The sequence below is a fragment of the Lissotriton vulgaris genome, chromosome 5 (assembly GCF_964263255.1).
Source record: "Lissotriton vulgaris chromosome 5, aLisVul1.2, whole genome shotgun sequence".
NCBI lineage: Eukaryota > Metazoa > Chordata > Amphibia > Caudata > Salamandridae > Lissotriton > Lissotriton vulgaris.
Window position 1 is genome coordinate 333,048,656 of NC_141693.1, and position 7,463 is coordinate 333,056,118.

The window sequence follows — 7,463 nt, forward strand, 5'->3', positions numbered from 1 at the left end:
GCCAGAGCACTCTTACAGATATATATTTTTTTTTTAACCTTAATTAGACAAAATCCACACGTGCACATATCTTGAGGCCTTGCAAAGGCACATCAAACAAACAGTCCCTACAATTTTGCCAAGTTTGGTGGAAATCTATTCCTTTAAATTTTATTTTACTGTTTCTCTTGGTTTTCCCCTTGTTACGCTTACCGGAACGCTACCCGGTACGCAAACCGGATGCTCAAAAAACACAAGATGTCGGACTCCCGTTACGCTGCCGGTAAGCTGCCCGGTTGGCGTACCGGGAAACGCCTCTACCGTGAAAAAGCGCACATTTTTTTTTCTTTTGCCCCGTGGGGCACTTTAATATCCCCCTCATCAGTCCTAGGGGGTCAGGAGGGGTCTACCTTGCCCCCTTTCCTTCATTTTCCCCTTCGTTTTTCACCACCTCTTGTCTCTCGATCCTACCGAGAGACAAGATGGCGGCCGCTCCAGACTGTTTACACTGTTGACAGCCAAACAGCTTCTCCTCAGACTCCCGTTACGCTGCCGGTTAGCTGCCCGGTTAGCTGCCCGGTTCACGTACCGATTTGCGCCTCTATGACAAAAAATCGATTTTTTTTGGCCCCGCGGCGCACTTTAATATCCCCCTCATCAATCCTAGGGGGTCAGAAGGGGTCTACCTTGCCCCCTTTCCTTCATTTCACCCTTTGTTTTGGCCTCCTCTTGTCTCTCAATCCTACCGAGAGACAAGATGGCGGCCGCTCCGGACTGTTTAGAATGTTGACAGACACCGGACAGCCAATCAGCTTCGCTTCGCAAAGCTCCGTTACGCGAAAAGTACGCGAACTGGTGCGCTATCCGGGACGCTGTCACGGATATATCTGTTTTTTTAAACGTTAATTTCTCAAAATCCACTGGAGCACATATATTGAGACCCAGCAAAGGCACATCGGGCTAACAGTCCCTACAATTTTGCCAAGTTTCGTGCAAATCCATTCAGCCGTTCGAGCTAAAAGTGAGGCCAAACGCCCTATGGAAAAATGAATGGGAAAAACGCGTTTTGGGGCCCCCCTTTTTTCTTGGCCCCCCCCTTAGGGAACCCCCCCAAATTTTCAGGGGCTGCTCAGAAACAAAATGTGCCATTTTCCTGAAAATTTCAGCCGATTCCATCCACAAACGCCAAAGTTATTAGACATAGAATTTTCAAAAGTTCCATAGAGAAAAAATCCTAACTATATATACCTACTGGCTATCGCCAGTAGGTAATATATATATATATATACAGGGCTCGACAAATATACTCGCCCGCTCGCAAATGCGAGTGAATTCTGTTCAGGTCGAGTCAGTTTCAAGGCCTACTTGACCGGCCTGGCGAGTGCTATCTGGTAGGTGCAGTTACAGTTGAAGGCTCTAGGTGGCAGCGCATTGCTGTGCGGTGCGCGATGAAAGGCTTTAGGGGGCAGCATGTTCATGCACGCACGCACGATAGGCGGAGTGCAGGTGGTGCGGTGCGCAGTTAAAGTCTTTAGGGGGCATCATGCACACACTGCGTATTGTTTGGAGGCCAGGGCCGTCAATCTTGTAGCGCGCGAAAGCGCTACCAATGACAGCCCTGGCCTGCCCCCGCGCTGTGCTGCTTAAAGTGCAGCAGTGACGTAGCACGCCACCACACGCGCTCTCCTCGGTGGAGTCGGCACTCAGTGGCAAAGTGCGGGACGATTTGGCAGAGGTGAGTCACTTTTAAATTTCTTTTCATTTACACGAGGCTCCGTCATGTTGTCTCACCTTCACAGGTCAGCCTCCGAGTCTACGTTTTCCTTTTTCAACAGCGTTAGCTTTCCTTTTTCAACAGCGTTAGCCGTGTACCGTTCAGGGCTGGACTGGCAATTCCGGGGCACCGGGCAATCCCCCGGTAGGCTGGATGGGGTGGGGGCCGGTTTTATGAGAGGGGGCCGGTTTTGTTGCAGGGACCGATGTGGGCCTTGACCTGACTGACCGGGACGGGTCAGAGAGTCAGTTTAGTAGTCTGACTGTTGACAGACAGACTATTTGTACTCCGTGTCTCTCCTCGTGAAATGATTTCATTTAGGCTATTATCATACGATTTTTAAAAATCTACCTGGCAGTGCACTATGATGACGCGCGCAGCGAGCAGTGAATGTCTCCGCCGCGGTCTTATGTTCACCCTTAGGGTTGGGTCTGGAGTGGACCTGGTGAATGTGATCATGCGCATTGGGGCGCGCTGAGTCACGCAATAAAACTTGTGCATGACTGGTAGTGAAGCGAGGTCGAGGAGGCAGGCATCAGAGAGCCAGAGAGACGAGTGAGAAAGAGAGGCACCCCGTAATTTTATTATTTATAGCATGCTACCCGCAGGTGAGTGTCCGTCCAGTTGTATGCATGTAATCCCCTGATCATGGCACTGTCTGGGGGCGTCGCGACCCGGCCGGTATCAAAAGCAAAAGGGTAGGCCCCGGCTTATTTCTGCAGGCATTGCAGTGGATTTGTGAGCAAGCTGGAGGTGGCGCGAGGTGATGATGGCTGGCCTGGCTCTAGGCAGGCTAAGAGGTCGGAGCGGAAGGGTAAATCATTTGTAGCCTGAGGCCTACCATTTATTTGGGAGCAGCAGCTCGCACGCACTTTTCGCCGATCTTGACTTTGGTGCATCAGCATCATCACAGTCGTGTAACCTGCACATGTATTATCCCTCAGAGTCCGAGTGCACCCGCACAATTGAGTGACATTGACAACAACAGCACTAAACTCCGCCACTGTGTCAGGCCTGCACTCTCAAAGAACACTTGTAAAGCAGCAGCGCACCCGGGACTTTCATTGCTAATGCTGGCGCTGCTAGTGCTGGAGTGCAGTGGGTGTGAATGACGTGCTACTGGCAGCAGAAGCAGACTGATGTACATGCAGTGTGATGTGGTGGATGATCTGGGAATCACAGATCCACCACGTCACACTGCATGCACATCAGTCTGCTTCTGTGAACTACTGTTCCCTCAATGCTAGTCATGAAAAGGGCATTTACCTGTGGCTAGGATTTCCAGTGTGGTTATTTTTCATAGACTTGCATGCAGCCCTCTCTATTATTTAAGTTTCACACTCCTTCCTTGAGCATTATTTTGTGACCGGCCACGGGCCAGTTCTAGAATGTCTGTTTGGCATTGTGTTGAGAGTTGCATTCGCTTTTGGTGTGGGACCTTTGTGTACCTGCATTTTCAGTTGGTAATATTGCTTGGTGTGCCAAGCCCTAGCGGTGTGTTTTTGTGTGTGTGCGTATGTATTCGTGCACTTGTGCACACATTCTTCCTGCTGCTGATGCAGGGGTAGTCTTTGCCTTTCTCCCTCCAAGGTTGATAACAGTCATGGGTACCAGTGATTTGTGTGATGATCCAAGAAGTGATTTGTGTTTTGTGCGATGCAACTACTTACAGTAATTTATTACGCTGCACTGAATTTTTTCCTTTGGTCTTAATAAGATTCAATATTTTTATTATGCATTGTGAGTTGAAAATGAATGTCCATGTTGTAATGAATCTGTAAAGCGTTATGTGCAAATTTGTTTACAGGTCAGACTGTCTGTGCTGTGCCCATATAAACTCACTGTTTAAAAAAGGTTTGCTTAATGCCTTTTCCCAGATGAAGCGCAATGTGGAGAATTTGATTTGGCTGTAGATTCATGCACTTTTATAAACGTCCCGAACTCTGTCAGTTATTATCTGAAGGTAATGGAAATTAAATGTCTTCCCAGAGTTTATACTGCTGCAAGTTGCATTAGAACAGGTTTACAATGTTGTGTAGTTTATTTGTATGTTTCCTCACCTTCATTGCTTGATTTTGCTTGCAAGACAGTGTGACCATCACCTAAGGTGCGGCTTGTGCAGATTGTGTGACCACTTGACTAATTACCACCCAGTTTCCCCCCAAAAAGTAGTTTAGGCCCAGAGTTAGGCTTTGGGAGGGGGAAGCGTCAGGCAGACCTTTTACTGACCAGGTATAAGCCTCCCCCATATTAGAACCACCCGCAATACTCAAGATCAGACTAGTCTCAATAGTGAGTTATTTTAGAAGCTGCACTGGTGTTGCACATCGTTCAGTACCATTAGAGCGCATTTCCAAATTGGGGTGCTTTTGTGCGAACCTGAGAGTGCCACACTGAGTTACAGATCTGATGCATACAAATTTATATTGGAACCATCATATGTTATTAATTATTGAAAGCAAATGTTATAAGCCAGTATTGTAGTTTTGTACAAACTTCATGGTAAATTTTTAAATTAGTTACAGTGAGTTTGTTGTTTTTGATTCTAGCTCAAAGCGGACAGAAGCAGTCAGTGAGTCAGTGCTGGCTAACTAGTGAGGACAAGGCAGACAACAGGCAGAGAGTGCAGCTGCAATGGCAGACATCAGGTTGTGGTTGGCCGGAAAAACTGGAGCTAAAACTCCAATGAATAATGCAGGAGAGAGTTCAGCAGTTGGAAAAAGGAGATTAGAAGAAATCCACCAAAAGCAAAGGGAGTATGATAAAAAAAAAGACAGAGAGTTGTACAACAGAAATGGCTTGAAGATTTCAAGTGGGCAGTGATTGAAGAACAGGAAGGTAATGGAGCTGCTGCTGACCTAGTTGAGCCCAGTTTTAAAAAATCTCAAGTTTTGTATTGTGGAGTTTGTAGGAAATTTCCTCATCTTGCAGATACTAAGTCTTCCCTATATGTTGGTGTGACAGAAAAATTCAAAAGGGAGACGTTGGAATGGCACCACAAGAGCAAATTGCATGAAAAATGCATATTACATGAAGCTGCAATTCAAAAGCCACAGGAGACCTGCATAGCCAAATCGATCACAAAAATGCATGAAAAAAATATCCGGCACTTAAACATTTTATTTAATACAGCCTATTATATCGCAAAACAAGGTGAGGCTTTTATTAAGTTTCCAAAACTCTGCTCACTGCAGAAAAAGAACAATCCTGAGTGGAATTTCGAAAATTATATGACTGATCATGCATGCCGTAACTTTGTAATAGCAATTTCCGAGACCCTAAAAATGTCAATTCGATCCCAAATAGAAAATGCTAGGTTCATCAGTGTTCTGTCAGATGGGTCAACTGACAAAGGAATTCAGGAACAGGAACTTATTTATGTACGATTTGTTTGTGAAGGCACCCTTGTTACCCATCTGTGTGACATTGTCAGCATGAAAAACTCCACTGCGTCCGGAGTGAAAAATGCTATTATGGTTGGCCTGGAAAGCATGGGCATATCTCTGGATATTCTGAGCCAGAAATGCATTGGTCTGAATACAGATGGAGCTGCTGTGAACCTCGGTACTAAATCTGGTGCTGTGAAGCAGCTACTGGACGAAGTCTCCAAGCATCAAGGATGGGACAATTGCAATCACATTGCAGTTGTGCACTGTGTAGCTCACAACCTAGAGCTTGCTGTGTGTGATGTTAAAAAAAAGAGTTCATACATATCCAAATTTGAAGAGGTGCTCAAAGGATGTTTCAAACTATATTATTATTCACCTAAGCGGAGAAGGGAACTTAAAAAGATAGCTGATAATCTGGAAGAGCAGTTACAACATTTTGGTGGCTTGCAGCAAATCAGATGGGTAGCAAGTCAGCACAGGGCAGTAACAGCGCTTAAGACAAACTGGGAAGCTACAGTACTTCATCTTGAGCACCTTGCTACTGGTACTGATGAATATTCAAACAAAGCCAAAGGATTGCTTCATGACATGAAGTCGGAGAAGTTTCTTTATTTCTTGCACTTCATGATAGACTTCACAGAGCTGCTTCAGCAAGTGTCTAAGGCATTTCAACAAGAAGATACTCTTATTTCTGAAGTTGCAAGAAGAATCGAGGTGCTTCAACAGAAGCTAATACTGCTGAAAACAAAGCCAGGAAAAGCACTAACACAATTTCAATTGCTTTTTAAAGATGGAAATTTCGCAGGGGTCCCGTTACTAACACAGGCAAAGCCTGCTAGAAAAGGCAGCTCTAATGAAACTAGTGTCAAGGAAGACACTATTGAGTTAATAGAGAATGCTTAATCATTTATGAGTGACCGCTTTCTGAAGCACATCTCAGGCAAGCCGCATTCTTTGTTTAACATTTTTGATTTTACTTTGTGGCCAGACTCTGTTGAAAAGATTAGAGTTTTTGGGGATCAAGAATTTGAGGACCTTGTACAGTACTACAAAAAGGTACTTACTGATGAAGAAATTGAGTCTGCCCCTGGAGAGTGGCTAGATTTTAAACTGTACGTCTTTCATCGGAGGTTGTTGCAGCCTGTATCCCTCTTCACTCAGCTATTGAAAAAACGCCCAGAAGAAGTTAAACATGTCCTTCCAATTTTAGAAATCATGCTTTCCATCAGTCCAACAACAGCAATATGTGAACGGGGGTTTAGCAGCATGAACCGAATAAAAAATGAGCTCCGTACGTCCCTTAAAAGTGACACCATGTCTGCTTTAATGCAAATCCAAGTAGATGGGCCAGAGTTAGACACTTTTGATCCAAACCCAGCCGTTTTGTATTGGCTTTCAGCAAATCCAGGAACAAGACATATTATGGGCCACAAACATCCTTGTCAAAACAACACTAGTGTTGTTACTGACTCAGAAGATAGCGACTCAGTTTAATGCTACTCTGTTCAAATCAGCACTATTTTCCTTAACAACTTGTGCATTTTTGTGTTTTACCATTCACTGTGGTGTCTGAATACTTCTGACAATTTGCAATGGTGGCAGCTGTTTGTCTCCTTTCGAGACACTGACTCTCATTCACAGACCTGTGTTGAATCCATCATCGTTCTTTAGTTCACTGTTCGCCACCCCAGTTCAGGACTGGCTATGCAAATCAGTCTTGACCAATTTATTAAATAAAACTTCTGACAATTTGCCATGGAGCTGTTTGTCTCCTTTCGAGACACTGACTCCCAGTCACAGACCTGGGTTGAATCCATCATCGTTCTTTAGCTCACTGTTCCCCACCCCAGTTCAGGACTGGCTATGGAAATTAGTCTTGATGACCCATGTGCCTCATTGGAACAGTCCAGCCCGAACTGCCAAGCCATGGACTCCTGACCCGGCCCGTGGCACTTTTTTTCATACAAATTAAACACTGCCACAGCTACAGCAATGTAAATGAAACTTTGAGGACTTGGCAGCATAAACGGATTACAAAATGAGCTACATTCATCTGCTGACGGAGCGCTAATGCTGTATTTTGAAAGAACAAGCACTGACTCTGGCCATAAAGTTATTTCAAAGGGAAGGACAGAAGGCAGCGATCTGAAGAACGCAAACCTTAGCCTCAGTCTGAGCATCAGCTTCCTCACTACAAGTAAGTGCCAGCCTGATATGTATACATGTTAAAGTTAAGGTATTTTTTTTGCCATGTATGTTCGCAGAAACCTTCCCCACAGCACTTTGATACACACATAGGGAGGTAAATGGATGAAATTTGC

At 45.1% G+C, this 7,463-nt stretch overlaps 1 pseudogene; it reads left to right on the forward strand.

Moving 5' to 3' along the window:
- The first annotated feature begins 4,387 nt into the window (after positions 1 to 4,387).
- LOC147710838 (zinc finger protein 862-like) lies at positions 4,388 to 5,477 on the forward strand (annotated as a pseudogene).
- Positions 5,478 to 7,463: the final 1,986 nt, after the last annotated feature.